General features: G+C 40.5%; 1 protein-coding gene and 1 pseudogene across 15 annotated transcripts in view; one reads left to right on the top strand and one right to left on the bottom strand.

The window, feature by feature from the left end:
- Positions 1 to 2,360: 2,360 nt before the first annotated feature.
- On the bottom strand, positions 2,361 to 2,513 carry LOC141421799 (small nucleolar RNA SNORA51; annotated as a pseudogene).
- Positions 2,514 to 3,643: 1,130 nt separating this feature from the next.
- Positions 3,644 to 21,055, top strand: part of Sipa1l1 (signal induced proliferation associated 1 like 1) — a 316,961-nt gene continuing 299,549 nt past the window's right edge. For 7 of the 15 annotated variants that reach the window (XM_074067651.1, XM_074067648.1, XM_074067659.1 and 4 more), the window contains exons 1-2: positions 3,644 to 3,775; positions 4,365 to 4,424. The gene's annotated coding sequence lies outside the window, so the exon portion shown is untranslated. Of the gene's footprint in view, positions 3,815 to 4,308; positions 4,425 to 4,475; positions 4,788 to 15,235; positions 20,104 to 21,055 lie in introns of those variants that run through there. The other 8 variants (XM_074067656.1, XM_074067649.1, XM_074067647.1 and 5 more) reach the window with 6 other exon arrangements.

The raw sequence follows: 21,055 nt of genomic DNA, 5'->3' as shown, positions 1-21,055 counted from the left end.
GAGGTTTGATGAAGGAGGACAAAGTGTGAAATAGTCCTTTAAAGAGAAGAGAGTGGTCAGGAAAGTATAGGAACTTCCTGTAATGGTTTAAAATGGAAAGTTAATTGATTAGTCTTGTTTTAGACTTGTAATAAACACTATTATATAGATGGGAGAATGGGTATATACAAGAAATCTCTTATTTAGGAAGAATTAAACCACAGAGGGCTAATCCAATAAAACTCTAAAATTTAACCAACACAGGGTAACATTTAATCTTGGATGATTTTGAGGACATTTTTGGAGCTTTTTAATGGTTCAGAGATCTTCTCCTTATCAGTAGGAAGAGTTACAGACTATGAGTGACATGGAAGGGGTTGAGCAGAGATTAAGTAAAGGAGCCAAGAGAGGAAGTGGGTAGGGAGTATGTTGAGATCAAATCTGTGGTTGGCCAACTCTCTACCTCCTCTTCTGCTGCTGTCCATTGTCTGCTATTCTGAAACACCAGGAAAGGGAAAGAGGATGTAGTGGGAGTGCTTGACCCAGAGAAGGTACAGTTGGTCACTCAGCTTTGGTGAATTTCACTTTTTATTCCCTTCAGAAAAACTTAGGGAAGTTTGTCACCAGTGAGGGGTAAATAAGTAGCCCAAGGCCTGGAAACAGCAGTGGTTAGATTTCTACTGGGACAATTTCTACTGTTCTACCATGTCTAAAGTTTAGGGAAATTATTTTTGTAATTTGATGTTGTTGGGTTTTGGAATCCAACACCCATCTCTTGAGCCTTGTAAGAGGCATTGAGGAAAGTTAATAGAGTTGGTTAGCACTTGGGTCAATTGTTTCAAAAGGCTATGTGGGAGTCATAAAATGGGTGGCCTTGAAATTGTGCTGCATTGATGGATGCAGACTGGCAGTGATCTTTCAAGGGTAAAAGGATATTAAAAGTAAAATGAGCAACACTTGATTTATAACATTGAGCTATGTTATGAAGGATTGGGTCTTAAAACAGATCCACAGGATTAATGGTACTCTTCCACTGTGTGTGTGTGTGTGTGTGTGTGTGTGTGTGTGTGTGTGTTTTGTAAAAATGTGCTATTAAACACAGGCTCTTCTTTATCTTCTTCCTTCTTAGAGTCATCTTGGTGAGAGTGTGGATGTATTTTGTTTGGATCTTTGGTTTGGATTGGCAATTTTATTAAATAACAAGGAATTTGTTTTGAATTAATGTAAAAATTAATCATGAATAGTGGATTCCCTTTGAAATTACTGTAACATCATCAATATTTCTGTTGTCTTTGTAGTTGAGACAAGAGAAACTTTAAAATAAAATTGTCAACATGTAAAAAATTTGCCAACATAAATAAATTCAGTGAAAATGACCTACTATAAAAAGCAAGACACTAATTTGCTCTTTTTATTGTTTGATGTAAAAGGAAAGTATATGTCATTTATTAGAAGTTTTATAGGTGTGCTATACAATTTTAAAGCTGTAATAACATGTGGGCCACTCCCTAATTTTACAGATGAAGAATCAGAGAGATTAAATGACTTCTCAGGGAGACTCAATTATGAGCAGCACAAAACTCAAACCCTTGTTTCTTGACTATACCTACATTTTTTTTTTCCTTTTTTTAATCACTGTCCCACTTAAGCTTTTACTGCCATAGGACTTAAGTCTTAAACTGCCTAGTCTTCATGTGCTTAAGTTGCCATGTTAGGTTTCAAGTTCTATAGGAATGGTCTCCCTATCTTATACATTAATATAATAGGAATGGGTTCTATTTTTTAAGTTGAGATAGAATTCACATAGCATGTAATTTATTTTTACTTATCCATTTTGAAATCTAAAGTTTAAGCTTCTCTTAGTGGTATCCATTTTACTCAGTAAATACACAAAACTCCCCTACCCCCCCAAAAAAGTTCTTTTTTTTTAACTTTTTTTTCTTTTATTTATATGTGTATACAATGTTTGGGTCATTTCTCCCCCCTTCCCCCACCCCCTCCCTTCAGGGCCCTCCTCCCCCTTCTCTCTCACTACCAGGCAGAAACTATTTTGCCCTTATCTCTAATTTTGTTGAAGAGAGAGTATAAGCAATAATAGGAAGGACCAAGGGTTTTTGCTAGTTGAGATAAGGATAGCTATACAGGGAGTTGACTTGCATTGCTTTCCTGTGCATGTGTGTTATCTTCTAATTTAATTCTTCTCCAACTAACCTTTTCTCTAGTTCCTGGTTCCCTTCTATTGGCTTCTGTCGCTTTAAAGTATCTGCATTAGTTTCTCTGCATTAAGGGCAACAATTGTTATCTAGTTTTCCCCAAAAAGTTTTTACAATTAAAAGAAAAAATGAGAGAGATTTCATCTTCAACCTTTTTTTCCCCTACCCCAATGTCTCCCATTTTGCAATATAGAGTAGGCACAGGGTCTGTGCTGAGGTGTGTATAGAGTATGAGGTGTGTATGGGGTAGGTTTATTTTGTGTTCTCTTTCTATACAGTTACTGTTAAGAACACAGTAACTGTGGTAAGCATCATGAGGTCTCATCTTCAATCTTTTTCTTCTTCTTTTCTCTTCTCCTTCCCGCCTTCCTTCCTTTCTCTCTTTCTCTCTCTCCGCCCCCCCCCACCCCTTCCTCCCTCTCTCTCTTCTGGGGTTTGAACTCAGGGTCTCATGCCAGCTAGGCAGGCATTCTACCACTTGACCCACTCCACCAGCCTCATCTTCAATCTTAATAGCATTTTGGAATAGTATAAAGGCATCTGATGATGCGTAATGATTTTAAAAAAAATGCTTTGTTTCTCCCTGTCCTTCCTCACGGTGAGTAAATTTTTTTTTTTTTACTAGACAAAGATGGAGAAAGAAGGGATTACAACCATTGAAATAGACCTGGTGTGAACAGAAGTGGGAGGGGGAGTTTCAGGGAGTAAAAACTTGACTGTGGTGCAGAAGCTTACATACTAAGCTTAAGTACTCTTGGGACAGGACAAAGGAAAGTTCTGAGGACACATATGGACTGTTGCCTTCATTTTTAAAACACAGACAGTAAGTAAATACCTATAACGATGAATAAGCCATTCCCCAAGGAGCACAATCTCGTGGAAGGTGTGTGGGCACTGAGGAGGGAGGCTTGGAGATGAGATTTAGACTGCAAGGTTGATAAACTGACTTTCTGGGGGGAGGGAGGTGCTGGGGGTCGAACCCAAGACCTTGCTCATGGTAGACAAGCACTCTACCACTGAGCTACATACCCAGCCCCGATAAACTAAATATATGGTGCAAATTTGGAAGTAGAGATATGTGCAGGCTTTTATGGCCTCAGAACCTCTTTAAAAATTTGTCTCCTTTGCTCAATTTGGCCAGATAGCTTGGAATGAGCTTAACAAACCTCCCTGGGCTTCCAGCCTTCCCTTCCTCACCGCTAGGGCATCCGCAGTGGAGGGGGCAGGTGAAAACTGCACCCACTGCTTCTGCCTGGGCGCTCGGCAGGAGACAAGAATCCAGGGCTTTACCGTCGTCATGGCAACCAGGAGTTCCACTGTCCTCCACCCTCCTCCAACTCCTTCCAGTTCCCCCGCCCTCAGGGCCGAACTGTGGCTTCTCTCGCGAGATTTGGACGCAGCGCTGAGCAGCACCGCGGTGATCTCACTCGAGACTTGGCGGGGGGAGGGAGGGAGGAGAGAGTTAAGGAGGGGAAGGAATGGGGCGGGGAGGCTGGGAGGGGAGGAGAAGGGCGAGTGCAGAGCCGCCACCGCCGGCAACTTTGTGAACGAGTTCAGTGCGTGCGTGAGCGAGTGAGCGAAAAGTCAGTGCGGCGCCGAGTCCCCGGGAGGAGGGTCCCCAGGTCTGGGTCCCAGAGGCCGCCCCCCCGAGTCACTTCAACCTCTCCCGCCCCCTTGGCTCCCTCCCCATTTCCTCCTCCACCACGAGTCCTCCTGGGCCTTCCAGTCCCCGTCCGCAGTTAGTTACCTGTCCCCTCCCCCACTCGGCGCGCATGTCCTTGCCCCGCGCCCACCTCGGACCTCCGGACCCTGGACGCCCTCGGCGCTCCGCGTTCGCTTCCCGCGTGGGCCACCCCTTAGCTCTTTCTCCGGGGAGCAGGCGGGCGGGATGAGGGGCGCTGAGCCTCGGGGGCGGCGCGAGCCCGGGCCCGGGCGCCTAGACAATAGTTGATGCCCGGGGACGGGGCATCTCCGCCCCCTACACGTCCTGGAGCGCGGCCCCTGCAGGCTGGTCGCTGCCTGCGTTCCGGGTCCCCCCTTGGAGCCAGGCTCCGGAGTCGGGCAGATTCCGCCCCCGCCTCCTCCGCTAGGCACTCGGCGCCCGCGTTCTCTGCAGAGGCGGCGGCGAGTGAGCGCGCACCGACGGTCTGCACGGTTTCTCTTTCTCCCCAGGGACAGCGCGCGGCGAACGCGCCCCGGACGCGCGGCGGCATTCGGAGGCCGGGCGGAGTGGTAAGTGGCTCCCGTACCCGGGTCCGGGAGAGGAGTGTGTATGTGGTGGTGATGGTGGTGGTGGGGTGCAAGGCTGCTGATAGCCTTCTGCCCTGCCTGTGACTGGGACTCGGGTCCAGGGCCCGGAGCAGGACACCTGGAGGCCACTGAAAGTTTGATTTCCGATTTGGTGGCGCAGCCTGGCGCGGGCGAGTCCAAGCTCCACCGTGCCCGGCGCGCGCGCACGTATCTCGGACCAAATCTGCACAACTACCCGGCTGGCGCCTCTTCGAGAGGCCGGGAGACTCGCGTCCCCGTCGGGTGACTCCGCTCACCTTGCCGCTTGCCTCTCCACTGAGCGACCTTTCTCCTTCGGTCACCTGGGTGAGCGCTTTGCAGGTTGTGCTGGAGGGGACACGCCGAGAGGGTTAATCGTGGGAAAGGGAGAGGTTCAGCGCGGGGCCTGAGAATGTTCATTTTCCTCTTGGGGGAGTGAAATCCGGGGATGCTCTAACCTATCCTTGGAGGAAGTAAATCGCGAGAGGGCTGGAGAAGCGTGAGGTGCATAAAGAACTTTTCCTACTTCGCCCTGTTTTCAACTTCTCTCCTGATCTTAAAGACAATTTTCAAGGTTCTTAAATCGCTCCACGGCATTTCTCAGTGGACAAGTTACCGCATTGGGCAGGTTGAAATTCCATCGGGTTCACCGTTTGGAAAAGAGACACATGGGAAATAGCTCACTTCGAAGGGAAGCATTGGGATGGATGGCTCCTAGGCTACATTATAGACTCCTTACATATCCTGGAGTCCTTATAGATTTTATTTTTCATGATGTGTGGTTTAGAGGCAGCATTCACTGAAATTCATACTACCTGCTACACGATCATATTTCTAAATTGGAGCCAGTGATGCGATGAAGATTTCAGAGTGAAGGTGTCGACTTTCATCAGGTTCCAGGTCTATCTGGATGAACTGGGGTGGCGTTTCCTCTATAAAGCAAGCCTTTCATGTTGAAACTCTGACTCAGAGTCTTAAATCCATTGTTTTTATACTGGTACTCAGTGGGAGTTAAGTGTCAACTTTCTCCTGTTTTCTCACATGGAATGTCTACCAAAAGATTCAGAGAAAAGTACAAGATTAAGTCCTACTGAATTGCTCCTGCACCCAGTTTATTTTTCTATACAATCTTGATTTAATAACTTCCACTTTTCCCTTTTTCATCTTTTTTGAAAACTGTAGTTAAGTTACCTTTACCGGGATGGGGGGGAAAAAAAAAAGCTGATGGCATAATACAGAAGTAATAGCAGTCTCAGTTAAAAGGTTTACCTATAGCAGTTTATGGTCGTTGGTGTGTCCAGCTGAGATGACATCCCAGTTATTAAATAGAATGTTGTTATTAAAGCATTTTTTCCCATGGAATAAATTATTTATACTAAGGCATTAACAGTTAACAAGTGCATTTAAGATGACATGGGCAATGGTTTGCACAGAAATGGTTGGGGGAAAATAAGATATTTGAGGGGGAGGGGATGAGTGCTTTTATGTCCCTGACAACTTGTTCTCTTATCTCATTAAAAGACTCATGAAATTGACTGTCATTAGATTTCTTCAGTTGACTTAAAGAACAGGTTTATCAAGTGGCTGGAGACAGTCAGTAGGTGTAGCTGTTGTTAGCGTCTCTGCAGTTCCTGGTCCTGTTCTTGAGTTTGAAGTCAGTATTCTGGGGCAGTGGACTTTTTAGATTTGATGTGTCAGGCAATGATAAGTGTGATTTCATTGCAAGATTCTATGGCAAGGTTGACTTATACCCTTGGTAGTAATTTCAAAACACTTCTCTGAAACTGCATGTTGAGATTCATTTAACTCTTCTTTTGACTATCATTTATTTCAATGGTATTTCTGTCTTTTGTATTTATTTTGATTTGCTTTGAATTATGTGTGCAATTTTGATGTAGTCAACTCACCTTGATCTTTTTTAAAACAGCTTTAAAGAACTAGCAACTTTTTAAAGTTGCAGATTAAGGATTGCTTGAGACTAGTAGTTTGGTAGACTTTGGGGTTGGTTGACAGAAGAGATGTATTTACGTTCTCTCAATTAGAATTCTTTTTTTTTTGTGGTACTGGGCTTGAACTCAGGAGCTACACCTCCACCAGCCCTTTTTTGTGATGGGTTTTTTTCTAGATAGGGTCTTTCTAACTATTTGCTTAGGCTGACTTCGAAGTGAGATCTTCCTGATCTCTGCTTCCTGAGTAGCTAGAATTACAGGCTGAGCCATGGGCGCCCAGGTTTAATTTGAATTTTTTTTAATGGGTGATTTTTAAAAAGATCTCTTAGAGCTGTGAGACAGTAGCATTTTGAGAACTGAAATAGTGGAGAAGTTGAGATTTTGGGAATCTGTCCACTTTAGTGGGAAATTTGTTGTGATAAATGATAACATGATTTTCTGCCCCTTACCAGTCCTGTATTATCATTTGTATTGGCCCAGTCAGTGCACAGATACAGTCTGAGTATCGTTAAGGTTTTCAGGAGACAGCTCCGATTTGAACCCCTTGGTTTACTGACCAGATTAGACTTTTACTTAGGAAGAGAAATAGACTCAACCCATCATCAGGAGCTAGAGCTCTTATGGAGTGAGCTGCTTTCTTCCTTTTGGATCAACTTGCAGAGTCAAATCTCAAAATAAAATCAGAAAGTTTTTTTTCCCCCATAACACCTTTGAGATTTGTGGCAAGTTGAAGCAGTATTACTGAATGCTACCACCTGGGAGGTGTGCTGTTGTTTTCTTTGATTCCAGTGGTGAGCAAGAATGTCCTTGGCTTTGTGGAACTCTTGGTCCAGTGGGGCCAGCTGTAGTAAGTTTTTCTTGTTTCTTGTGATGATACTCTGGTGCTCCTGGAAAGGTTTGCATAGCAGGCAATTATTATTTTTAACTTACTTAAAAAGTTTGAAATAATGTAGTTCAGTGCTTATCTATAGAAAGTCTGGGTTTCAAATGTTTTGCTCTGCCATTTTCTGGCTGTGGTGACCTTAATAAGTAAGTAAACAAACCTTTTTCTGAAGATTGCTGTCTTTTGTGCTTGTTTTACAGGTTTGCTACAAAAATTAATGAGAGTATATGTATGAAACTACTTTTGTAAACCATAGTGTTCTTGCAGTTGAATTTTTTTTTGATGAGCAGATTCATGGGAACTAGAAGGGATATTAGACATAATTAATTTGGCCAACTTTCCCAGTTAACAGATTGGGAAACTGAGGCCCAGAAAGTTGAAGTGACTGGTTGAAGATTATAGAACTAGTTAGCAGGCAGTTTTCCAGAGTTAAATGTGTTCCTTTGTTTCCTGTTTCCCCTTCCTACCTTAGAGTCTGTTGTGTTGTTTGTTTACCACACTCACTTCAGTGTTCAGTACTTACTAAATAATTAAAATGAGGAGAAGCAAATCTTAAGGAAACAAACAAAATCTACAATAGGTTGAAAAGCTATGAAAATGACATGGTTATAATGTTTGGTATCTAAACTTTGGATTACAGAGTTATGGAAAAAGAAATTATGAGTTAAAGTTTCTACATGGTAAAGCCTGTAGGCATTAAAAACAAACAGACATATCTTTTCTCAGCATAATATATTTATTTGTATGCTCTTTAGAAAAGTCAAACTCAGTTTTTTCTAGTTCACCTTTTTCTTCCCTTTTAAACTCATTTCCATTTGCAAAAGAAAGTAGTTATACTTTCTTTCTGGAGTGATGGCAAATTTGGAAAGGTTTGAGAGGGAGTGAGAGACAGGTGAGAAGCACATGAAACAGGAATGTGTTGTAGGAGCTCCCTGTTGAAAACATGGCTGATTTATATAGCAGGACTCTACTTTTTGCCTGGAGTGAGAAGAGCCATCCCAGCAGTTGAGAGACTGCCCCTTAGGAGAGGGACTTTCCCTCTTCCTGGAGGACTAAGCATTACCAAGCAGAGGGGATGTGCCATGTGCTACATCGCTTGAGATGGACTTCTGTCCACTGTGCTTCTCTTTTTTGGTATTGGAAGTAAATTGGTCTCATTGTATTTCTGCATTTAGTTGTTTTATATGCCTAACTAATTAAAAAATACACCCTACACACTTATATGACAGTTTGTTTTATATATACACATACACACACATTATTTCTAGATGATAGCTCCTTTATTCTTTTGGGTGGCTTTTGATGAGCTTTGGAGGGAATCATAGAAACATAAGATTCCCTTCACTCTGGGTCTTTTTAATACAGGTGATTTAAGTGAGGGACAGAATAGCACAGTGTGATTTGATTTGCAATTAGGAGGGTAAGAAAAAGCATCCTGGGAGATCTTTTGAGGGTAGGAAAGCTTTTTCAGTTCTCATCCATTTTCTCCTTTTATTCTGGCCTGAGTAGAGCAAGGTAAGAATGTGTTTTTTTTAAAGATCTAGAGACAGGAAACCAAAATGACATGGATAGATGTCAGGGGCTTCTTTAGCAGACCTTTGTAAGTAGCAGTGTGTTGGCCGGTGTGCTACAAAGTAAGGCAAAGCTGTTACTCTTTGCTTCTGGAGGTCTGGGGTAAAACTTTCTAGTCTGTACATTTCAAATTTGTTACTTGTTATGTTGCACTAAATTCTCCCTGTAATTAGGACTGTAGAATGCCTAACTAAATTGTGGGAAACGGGCAATTACATAATGTTAGATTTTCTTTTTTCTGATTAACAAGAGGCAGGAGAATGTATGCTTGTTGGAAAAAGCTGGTTTGGAAAGGGGGTGTTGCTGGTTAGCACAAACACTGGGGTCAAAGGCAACAGGACATCCAGCCACAGCTGCCATTGGATTCTTTTCTCACTCTCCTTCCCCAGGGCAGGTCTAGGTTAAGTGAATTTCTCAGACCAGAAAGTGAATTTTGGCTATTCTTTCTTTCTGCCTTTTCTATAAAGCCTTTTACCAGACCTAAGAACAGGTATAGGCAGGCATTGATTTTTTTTTTTTTTTTTGTGGTTCAGTGTCTTCCTTTCTTCTGATTTACTTAGAAGAAAGCTATTGAGTAATAAAAAACAGAGGATTATGTGCTGAAATCATGTTCCTGCAGTTAAGATTTTACTATGATCAGTAATTTTCTTTTTTTTTTTTTCTGGTGCTGGAGATGGAACCCAGGGCTTAGTATAGGTTAGGCAGATGCCCTACTACTGAGCTCCACCTTATCAGTATCTTTTATTTTAGCCCCTATGGTATCTTTCTGTAATTTTATTTTCTAAATGACTTGTCTAGGTATGATTTTTGGTTACTGTATTGTGAGCACCTTGCATTTCCTTTGATAGGCTCTAGTTCCCAGAATTGGTTGACCATTTGTTTTTACCAGTTCCTTTTTGGTTTTTGATGCTCTCTGAGAAGCAGCTGAAAACTGAGCTGTGGAATCCCATTCCATCAAGAAGAGAGTCTGTTTATTAGGAGGTGCCTGTAAGAGATAGAACTATATATTGACAGGGAACATAGAAAGGAGTATTTTCTTATATTCTTACAAGAAGCCCAAGATTATAACTCTTCTGAGCCATTCTGCTTGTCTTTGGAAGCGTTTGCAAAGACACATGCTCCCTCTTGAAATGAGGGTTAGTGTGTAGTTGATTGATTATTCTCTCTTCCCCAGCCATGCTTCTGGCTCCCCCACTGAAGACCTTAGAAGATTTTGCCAGTGTAGTTTGCCAGATAACTTCTTAGTAGCTGGCAGTTTATGTGTAAAAGAGTGCTGTGTGTGTGGTGTGTGTGTAGTGGGTGTGTGGTGGGGTTTGTTTGGATTCCTAACTCAGTTGTGCTGTTGGGAACTTGTGCAGTGGTTGTATGTGGTTCCTAACTCTTGTCTCTTTTCCAGTTTGAGAAATACCCGTGAGTCTTTGGAGAGTTTCACTGTTTTTTTTTTTTTTTTAATTAAGATCTTAGTGCTAATCTTTTATAATGGGAAGTGAAGTATAATAATTGTATAACAAAATGTTTCAGTAGATAAGTGATGGTTATGCAGCGCTCTAGAAAGACTTATTAAAAGTCCAAGAAGCTCAGCCTAATAATTGCTTTTGGTGTGATTGTTTGGGAGGCTGTCTTCAAGGCAGTGATTTAAAGTAGCAGGCTTTGGTGGCTTGGGTAGGATGTGTGTTGGGGAGGCAGTGAGGGAGTGGGAGGAGTGGCGAGGTCTGGGGTAGCATGTTGGGTAACCAGGTGAATGGGTAGTTTGAAGAAAGCTCAGCAGGTGATTCTGTTTTGCTTCACCCTTGCCCAGGTGAAAAAGAAGCCAGAGTGGCTTCTGTATAATTTTTTTAGCTCTGTGTTTGATAATTGTGTATATAAGTAAATAGTAGGCTTAAACCAGGAAGCTGCTGACTGGGGTTTTTGAAACTTCATTTTGGATAGGTGAAAATGAGAGCTCCCAAATCCTCTACAGAGTTCTATTGACTCAGAAGGATAGCTGGGAAGAAATCTAGGAGTAAATGCTTATAGTAAAATGTCCAGCTTCTTAGGTTCTTGCAGTGGGAGAAGGACATAAAATCAATTTGGTAATTGGATGTTGACACTTTAAAAACTGGTAAAAACACAAAATTTGCCATCTTAAATATTTTTAAGTGTATAGTTCAGTAGTGTTAACTATATTCAGTGTTGTGAAACTCATCTTCAGAGTTCTGTTCATCTTGCAAATTTGAAACTGTACTTGTCAAACAACTCCTCATTTCTAACCTACCCCCCAACCAAATACTTCCTGTCTCTATGATTTTGACTCATAGAAAACCTCATGTAAGTAGAATCATGCAGTATTTGTCTTTTTGTGACTGGCTTATTTCACTGGGCATATTGTCCTCACGGATTGTCCGTGTTTAGCATGTATCAGAATTACCTTCTTTTTTAAGGCTTGATAGCATTTCATTGTACATATCTGCTATGTTTTGTTTATCCAGTCAGCCATGGATGGATGTGTGGGTTGTGTTCACCTCTTTTTGGCTGTTGGGAGTTTCGTTGTTATAAACATGGGTGTACAAATATCTCTTCTAGACCCTGCTTTCAATTCTTTTGGATAGTTACCTAGAAGTGGGATTGTTGACTCATATTGTCATTTTATGTTTACATTTTTGAGACCTCTACACTGTTTTCCGTAGTGGTTGCGACACCTATGCATTAGGTTTCATAATCCTATCAACATTTCACAAGGTTTCCAACATTCTCACCAACACTTGTTACTTCCTTTTTTTTTATTTTTTATAGTAACCATCATACCATCCATGAGGTGATGTCTTATGGTGGTTTTGATTGAGTTTCACTGATAATTAGTTATGTCAAATTTCCTTTTGCATTCTTGTTGGCCATTGGTATTCCATCTTTTGAGAAATGTCCAAGTACTTTGGACATTTGTTTGACTTTTTTTTTGGTTTTGAATTTTAGGAGTTACTTATATATTCTAGATATTGAACCTTTATCAGATATATAGTATGCAAATATTTTCTCTATTCTATAGGTTACCTTTTTGTTTTGTTGATTGTGTCTTTTGATGCACACAAGTTTTAAAGTTTGCTTTTGCTGCTTATGCTTTTGGTGTCATCTCCATGAAATCATCTCCATGTCCATTGTCATGAAGCCACTCTTCATGTTTTTTCCTAGGAGTTTTATAGTTGTTGGACTTAAATCCATTTTTAGTTAATTTTTGTGTATTGTGTAACATAAGGGTCCATCTTCATTCTTTTGCATGTTGACATTCTGTCTTCCCAGCACTCGTTATTGAAAAGACAGTGCATTCGTTATTGAGTGGTCTTGGCGCCGTTGTTGAAGATCATTTGACTGTATATGTGTAGCTTTGTTTCTGGGCTGGCTATTCTAGTCCATTGGTCTGTTGTCTTTGTTACTTTAGCTTTGCAATAGGTTTTAAAATCAGCAGGCGTAAGTGTCACTTTTAAGTTTTCCTGATACAGATGTCGAGTGATAGAGAAGTCACAGAAAGCATGTCAAATAATTTTTCTTTACTTTTTTGAGGGCACCATGCATATTTAGAGAATGAAATAAGGAAATGTAAATGGTAAGATGTATGTGAGGCTATCATTTGGCCAGCAGCATGGTAAGAGCTGGGGGATCTAGCACTACCTAGTTTGCAGAGTGCTTTCACAGACTGAGTCCGGTGTCTTAGGAAGCTTCAAAAAGGACCTTGAATTGATCTTAAGATTGCATGTGTATATTAATGCCCAACAACATCTGTATCACTTTTGTCACAATGATGTAAGGAGGTCTTTAATGAAAGCCTCTAGTAGTAGCTCAAGATTTTTAATTAGATCAGTTATAAGAGCTAATATTTTGTAATATTTGAAATATTTGTAATATTTTCTCTCTTAACACAGTATTGTCTTTCTCTTCCACTCCAGTCATTTCTGAACTCTTCTGTCTGCTTTTTCACATCTCAGTGTGTCACAAATGTAGGCAGAATACTCACTTACAGTAAGGTTTTCTTTTCTGTATGTGTAAACAACAGAAAATTAATCTGGGTGGGGTATATAGGGTGAGTTGAAGGAAAGACTGGAATCAGAATAGCAAGGGAAATGGCACTGTAGTCAGTAATTCAGGCTCTTTGGGACATACTTTCTTACTCTTTATTTGTCTTTTGGAGATCAGGTCTCATGTTGCCTATTCTGGCTTTGAATTCTGAGCTTAAATGATCCTGCCTCAGCCTCCTGAGTAGCTGGACTGTAGGCGCGTATGACCATGCTTGGACTTTTCACTTTCCTAGTGAAAGTATAGAGAATATTTTGGTTGGGCATATTAATTGAAGAATCATTTGGTATGATTTCTATGGAGGAAAAAAATGCAGTATGCTTTCATTTATTAGTCCTACCATAAAATTTTGTTTAATGGTGATGAGATGAATATTTGTCTGCAAGGGCAGATCTCCACTCACTTAATCCTGAAGTGTTTATTGATTCTACTATATGCTAGGGGTGATGGCTGCTTCTAGTGGACAGAGTACAAATAGATCCCACTCTCACGTAGCTGATACTTTTTCTAGTGACTGATATGTTCCTTTTCAATGTTCTGTTCCTTTCATTTGTTTGGACTTTTTTTTTTTCAAGTCAAAGGCTACCTGTTTCACTCCTGATGCAAAACAATTGCAATTGCTTAATGTGAAAATAGTCCTATATTAAATATTCTTTACATAGAGGAATATGTTATAGACAGTTTTGCTTCCTGGTTTCCAAGGAGATATGTCTTGGCAAAATTTACTTTATCAAATGCTTTTCTACGTAAGAGAACTGAAGAAAACTGCTATTAATGCATTTTGGCTAAGGTTTTCCTAAAGACCAGGAGAGTTTTCAAATCTTGGTTTTCTCTATTCCTTCATCCACTGCAAGAGAATCTAGAACCCTAGTTCTGGATAATCCTGTTGTTACTGTCAGATGTTGGAAGAGTCATGACCTTTCTGGATCTTCATTCACTCATGCATTTGTTCATCCAATTAACAAGCCTTCATTCGTCACCTATTACAGTCCAAGTAATTCATTGTAAAAAGGAGAAAGGGCTGAATTAAGTTTCCTTTAAGAGCTACTATTAAAATTCAAGAATTTAATGTGATTTAATGAGATTTAGGGAGTTTTGTAGATGGTAGAAATGTTTTTGAAAGAACTGACTTGAGAGAAATTTAAAGATTTGTTTTTAAGGCCTAAAACATTTTAATGAGAAAATTCTGTAATGATAAGTACTTTAGTGTTAGTTTCTTTCTGATCTGAACACAACAATTAAACTTGGCTTTCAGAACTTTTTTCTAGCCATTTTGGCAGTAGGCAATTCTGAGTGCAACTTTTCTTCCGATACTGGTATTACCCTGGAACCTCAACTCCTGTGTCAGCTAATTTGGTGTAGTGTTGGGGTGGGAACTTCAGAGAGTCTTATTATCCTATCTTCTAGGTACTTGGTTTTGAGTCTTCTGGAGCTCTGGCAACTGCAGTTGTAGTCTTCGGATATGGTGACACCCTAAGTGCAGATGAGTCACACTGAAGATCTGAGTGCCAGGCATGTTGTATTCAGAGCACTAGTGTGAGACTTCATGTCTCTATAAAGTGACATTTTCATTTTAGTTTGTTGTTAGAAATCCAACATAGTATTGATTATGCATTAAAATATTTAGTTATGCAAAGTAAAATTTAAGAATTTCCTCCCATGTGGATTGTTGGCTGCTGTAAATCTCATCTCAGTGTTGCCAAAGAACACTGGAAGATTTGTTCCAGGCTTAACTCTACTATGTACTAGCTGTATGATTTTGGCTGTTTTTCTTCATTTACTAATCAGCAATATTCGTGGAACACCTTCTATATGGCAGGGACTTTTTTCATCCTAGGGATATATCAGTGAGCAGCTTTAAGTGAGATGGGAAGCCACTGGAGGGATTTGAACAAAGGATTTCAACATGGCACACTTTTAAAAGACAAACTGCTTTATAGGGAATAGAATGAGGAGGAGGCAGAGGTGAAGACAGGGAGATGTTAGATGTTTCTGGCAGTAATCTAGGTGAGAGATGATAGCAACAGTGGATGCAGTAGGAAGTAGCTGGATTCTGGATATGTCTCAAGTGGAATTAACATTGACAGGTGAGATGGTGTGCAGTGAGAAAGAGTGCAGTTAGAGGTGACACCAGGGTTTTGGCCAGAGCAACTGGTGTAGTAGGGGTGCCATTTATTGAAATAGAGAGGACTGGAGGAGCAGGTTTGGGTGGGGAATTCAGGGTTGATTTGCACATGTTGGGTATGAGATGCAAGGTGACTTTTTTTTTTTTTTTTTCTGGTGGGTCTGGAGTTTCCGCTCAAGGTGCTCACAAAGCAGCCATTCTACCTCTTGTCACACCTCTGGTATGATTTCTAAGTGAGTAAGTCAGGTAGACAGTGAGGGTAGTTTGTCAATCTTCATAGGCTTCAGTTTTCTCATCTGTGAAAAGGGTGAAGTATCTGCTCTTCTCAGAATTTAAAGATCAAACTGGGGGTGCGGGCAGAGGTAGATCTTCTAAAGCCGTGTCCTGTAGTGGTGGTATTATTTCTTGGAGGAAGACTGATTACCAGATTAATGTATTATGTGGTCTCTTTTGAGCCATTTAGCTAACAGGCCTGAATGTGTTCTGGAAAGTTAACATTTACCTCTGAAGACTGGTGTCTTCCCTGGTTGGTGGGAACCTTTCTCTTTGATCCATCTTGTGATTTCTGGTATTTTGGTTCTCTCTAAGCTGTCAGAGATTCATTTTGTGCGGAGCCAGTGGGGCCACTGTGTGGGAGTGTGGCACCAAACCTGCCTCTCGGTAAACATAGCTTTGACCAAAGTAATTTTATTTAAGTGGGAGGTTGCTATAGGAGGAAAACTGATACTCAGATTCTTTAAGTGTCCCATAACATGGATAAGTAAACACTTAATGGGCTAATAGGCCAAATTTATTTGGGAGATCACTCTCCATGCTTCTCAGAGTAGAATACCTGTTTACGTATTGCTAGATTTTTTGATCACTTTAAAATTTTTCAGAGGTAGATGAAGTGTAAGATGTATTTGAACCTATTGACTTAAAATTTAAGATTTAGTAAAGATGTTGAAAGCATTGGTTTTATATTTTGATCAGCAATATTTTGAATTTATTAAATGTCTTTCCTTAGAGGCAGTAGTAAAAAGTTGTATCTTGGAAATGTGGGATTTGCTTATTATTGACACCTTCTCAATAGTTAGCTGCTTCTATCTCCATCTCTTTAGAAAACACGTTGGTGGTGGTTCTTGGTTCTTCTTATTGGTGGGCAGTTCTGATGCTGCTCTTCATTGCCCTCTGAGTTTGATCAGTGGTTGCCAAGATTCCATAAGGTGTCACTGTGTGTGTCCTTTGCAGGTCCTGCGATTTAGAAAGAGAAGGTAAAGCTTCCTTTGGCCTGGCACAGGAAGTGAACGTAACTGTTGAGTAGTTGTTGGAGTATTACCTAAGTAAGTATTCTGGGTACTCGGTGGAAAGAGAGTAGTAATGGCTTTAGTGATAGAGGAGAGCATGGGAGGCAGGAGCTGTTATTCAATAGGTATCATGGAGGCAGAAATTATTTTGGCTAGCTCTTTGGTATCTGCCAAGCAGGAGGGCCTCTCTTTATGTTAGGGTTTTGGTCAGATCCTCAAAATTTATAAGAAGGGTTTAACCTTACATAATCTTCCACTTTTCATGGAAAGGGCTTACTGTTCATTATTGTATTTGTGCTTCTAAGTAACTGCACCCTTAATGTTCAGTATATGCTACGACTCGACATACTCATTGAAAAGCCTCAAACCTTCCTTTCTTTTTGAAGTATATATTAGAAGATTTAGGTCAGTTTTAAGAAACAGTACTAAATGGACCTATATGTTTAAAATATTTGTTTTTTACATGATTTTTAACGCCTTCTAAAGAGCTGATATAGTCTTCTTAAAATACCTTTTAGGTTTTCCAAACCCTCTGCTAGCCTGTTACTTCACCTCTATGTGATAGTCATTTTTACTGGGGAGATGCTCTCTAAAACATCTGAAATCATGGTACTTATTTATGTACTCCTGAAATTTTTTTTTTTTTTTGGTGTGTGTGTGTAACAACTTTATTAAGTTATAATTTACCTATCATACAGTTCTCCCATTTAAAGTATGCCAGTCAATATTTTGTAGTATATTCATAGAATTGTGCAGCCATGCCCATAAACAATTGTAGAACACAAGGACCTCCAAACCCATTTGCAGTCACCCCCTATTTTTTTGCCAACTCCACTGCTATTCCTTTTCACCATCTGCAGGCGCTCACTAATCTACTTTCGCTATGGACTTGCCTATTCTAGGTGTTTCCTTATAAAAGAGTTCATACAATATGCAGTATTTTTGGTAAACAAATGAGACACTCATACTCTCTTTGCCAACTATTATGATTTCTTTGAACCTTTCTTTATTTTCAGTTTTAGTTCAATTCAAAAATATGTGTAATCCCATTCATGAGGTGCAGATAGGGAGGCCAGCCCAGGCAAAAAGTTCACGAGATCCCATTTCAACCAATGAGTGGGTGTGGTAGTGCACACTTGTCATCACAGCTATACAGAGAAACAAAAATGAGAGGATCATGATCCAACCTGGCCTGGCCATAACGTGAGACCCTATCTCAAAAATAACTGAAAGGGTTGGTGGAGTGGCTCAAGTGGTAGAGCACCTGCCTAGCAAGCATGAGGCTCTGAGTTCAACCAAAAAAAAAAAGTATGTTTACGTAATCCTCCAAGTTTCTCACCCATAGCTTAATCTCTCTTACCCCTTTCCTGAGCCTCATACCCCATGCTGCTTATCAATATCTTCTCTTTCTCTTACACTCTTTGATGCTATATGAGCTCCTGAACTCAAGGTTTTTAAAATGTTTTTTGAGATGCAGTCTTGCCATGTAGTCTGGCTGGCCTTGAGTTTGCAGTCTTCCTGCTTTAGCCTCCTGAATGCTGGGATTACGGGTATGCCCCATCACATCTGTATATTTCTAATTCTTCAAGACCCATCTCCATCACTGAAGTCTTTCTGATTACTGTAACTCACCCTGCTCCCTTCTGTGCAATTCATTTGTACTGTGCTGTATGCTTAAAGAACCTAGAATTTAATAATTAATATGTAATACCTCAAGGATGTCTAGCCTAAAGAAGACTCAGCAGGAATGTTATTCTTTAGTAAAATCCATCATACAAGAGGAGATTGTCTTTGTTTTCTCAGTTCTTGAGAGGTAGAATACAATGAGCAGATTAAATACAGATACTTGACTGAATATCAGAAGGGACTTTTCTAGTAGAGCTGCCTGCTGGTGTGATAAGTGTTCCCCATTATTGGAGGGGCTCCTGCATAACACTGGTCATTCCTGGACAGGATCACCATAAAGCTCATCTGGACAGTTTCTGGGTGCTCAGTGGTTCACAATCTGCATGGAGTACCAGAGTCAACTGGGGAGTGTTTTACGTATATACATTCTCAGTTTCTACCTTGGAAGTTCATATTGAGCATTCTATGAAGCCAGGCTTGGAAACTTTTGTATCAGATGATGCTTTTAATCCTAAGATCCTATGAGTGTCTCATTTGTTTACCAAATTTTTATTGAGTGCGTGTGTTGTATGGCAATGTAAAATTTTTGGTTTTGCCTTCATAGGACATAGAGTCTAGAGGGGAATGTAGAAGGGCAATGGAAAGCTGTGATTTCTCTTCAGATAGGTATAGATCCTTGAGGATATGGGCTGTTTCTCATTTTGCGTGTTTCTTTATTTGCACCACAGAAATGAGCACTTCGGCTTTCATTCTTGGCTGGTAAGCTGATTAACTTGTTCACTGATTTTGCGCATCTTACTTTGTCCAGTTATCATGCTTAATTTCTTGGTCTGAGAGGAGACGCCCATTCTTCCGTTTTTTCATGACAGGTTCAGTATTTTGACTTTGTTGCTTCTGTAATAAAATTATCATTGGCCACCATTTACTGAGAACCCAAGGGTGCCGGCCACTTCGTGTCCCATTACTGTTAATCTTTGCAACACCCCTGCAAGGTAGACATTCACACTCAGAGCCAGGCTGTTGAGGTTCTGTTACAGAATTTCTTGAATTAACAAACATTGCTGCAGCTATCTTGCCATCATCTCTTAATAGTAGAATAGTTCTGGTCATGTATTGACTGTGTAGTAGAGTGTATTTTATTGTTGGTAATGCCAGAAAGTCCGTGAACTTATAATAGGGTAGTTATGACCGCACCACCCTGTTGGCTAAACTGGTAATTTGTTTTAAACTCTATGTTATGCTGATGGTACCAGCTCTCCACCTGTTTCTCCAATGAAAGACTGGTCTTCCTGGTATAATTTTTAAGCTTGGTGTATAGTTCATCACTTGTCCATGTTGTGCCACAGTAGAGAGTCACGGATTGTTTCTTTGGATCTTCAGTGATGATCTGGATTTTCCAGAACTGTCATGTGACCCATTTGTTGGGTTCCAGTCTCATCCCATATCTGTTGTAGACTCTGGCCCACCAGGGTGACTTCTACAGTGCCTAATTAGTGTCTTTCTCTGACAATTCATCCTATGTTAATTTTTTTTTTTTTTTGTTTTGGTGGTGGTATTGGAGTTTTAACTCAGGGCCTTTGGCTTGCTGGGCAGGTGCTGTACTTTAGCCACATCTTTCCCCTGTGCCCCACTGCAGGCCTTTTTTTCTTTCTTTTTTTTTTTTTTTTTGCCCCGACCAGCCTGAACTGTGATCCTCCTCCTTACTTCTCCTGTATAACTGGGGGCATAGGCATGTACCACCATGCTCTGCTTATCTGTTGAGATGGGGTCTTGTTAACTTTTTGCTAGGGCTGGCTTGGAATTGTGAGCCTCCTGATCTCCACCTCTAGAATACCTGGGATTACAGGTGTGAGCCACTGGGCCTGTCCCCTATGTTAGATTCTTTACTTATGCCATCTCATTTTATCCTAATGAAATTCCTTTGACATAGTCATGGTGAACATTTAGCAGATGAGGAAATTAAAACTGAGAAAGGTTAGGTAACTTGCCTAGCTTGTAGATGCTCATGTTTGCGTTTTTCCAGGGGATGCAGATGTGGTTTTCTCTCACCTCCTATTGCTGACTCCACTCACAGAAATTAGAAGGTGGATGCATGAACTTTTAGAAGGTGAAGATGAGCAAGAATTTCAAGCTTGTAGAGGAAGCAGTGTATTTGAAGGTATCATTTGTCCTTGAATACTCTCTCCAGCCAACTGAGTTTGCTGGGATGTGGGGAGCAATCTTGCAATGGACTCACATTTACTAGAGAAATCTGAAGCCTAGGGCTGCAAAGTTTGAAGTATGAATAGCTAGATGAAATGTAAATATTTATAGTTGTGGTGAAACAAGTATAAATCTTCAGAGTTTGTAATAGTGATGACTTTTTTTTTCTAGTATGAATACTTTCACTTTACTTCCAGGCGAGACAGGAAAGTTGAAATATTTATTTTCTGCAGTGAAATACTTTGTTTTTCATCCTGCATTGTGGATTCTGATGTGAAGTTGTCATTCTATCATTGACTTCTGCCTGTTGCCCTAAAATTATCATGCTGTCATCTACTTAGCACCTGCTTTGTTTTGAAATAAGTGTCTTTTAAGAGCTTGGAGGTGTACACAGATTGTTACAGGGAGGCTAATGGAAGTAAAGTTAATTGAAAATGCAAAAATAGGTGTAAGCCCAGTCATGGCTTCTTCAAGTGCTTCTTCAAATAGAATTGAAACCACTAGTAAAAGTTAACTTTTGGTGAAAAGGAAGGACAGTTTTAATACCCTAACTCTTCTGTGGAGTTGTGGTATTTGCATCTGTGTTGATTATGGTATGCCTGTCTTTAGGTGGTCCATATAGGCCATTTTTCCAAGTCAAATGTTTGCACCTTCTCTTTCATATTAAACAGATCTTCAAGATTTCTGTGTTGGCTTATTAGATAAGGCCCTCTGGCAGCTAATAACAAGGCTGGGATGACTTTATCTTAATCCCTTAAGTAAGAATTAGTTTTACTTAATTTTGGGAACAAAGATGCATTTTGGAGAGTATTGTTAAACTTTGGTGGCCATATTGTGTCTGCTAAACAGCAGAGAGCCTCCATGTGATTTAATGAATTCAACTCCTGGTGCCTCACTCATAGCAAGAT

The sequence above is a fragment of the Castor canadensis genome, chromosome 3 (assembly GCF_047511655.1).
Source record: "Castor canadensis chromosome 3, mCasCan1.hap1v2, whole genome shotgun sequence".
Classification (NCBI taxonomy): domain Eukaryota; kingdom Metazoa; phylum Chordata; class Mammalia; order Rodentia; family Castoridae; genus Castor; species Castor canadensis.
Note: the sequence above shows the minus strand (reverse complement) of the source record. Positions and strands in the feature narration are given on the sequence as shown.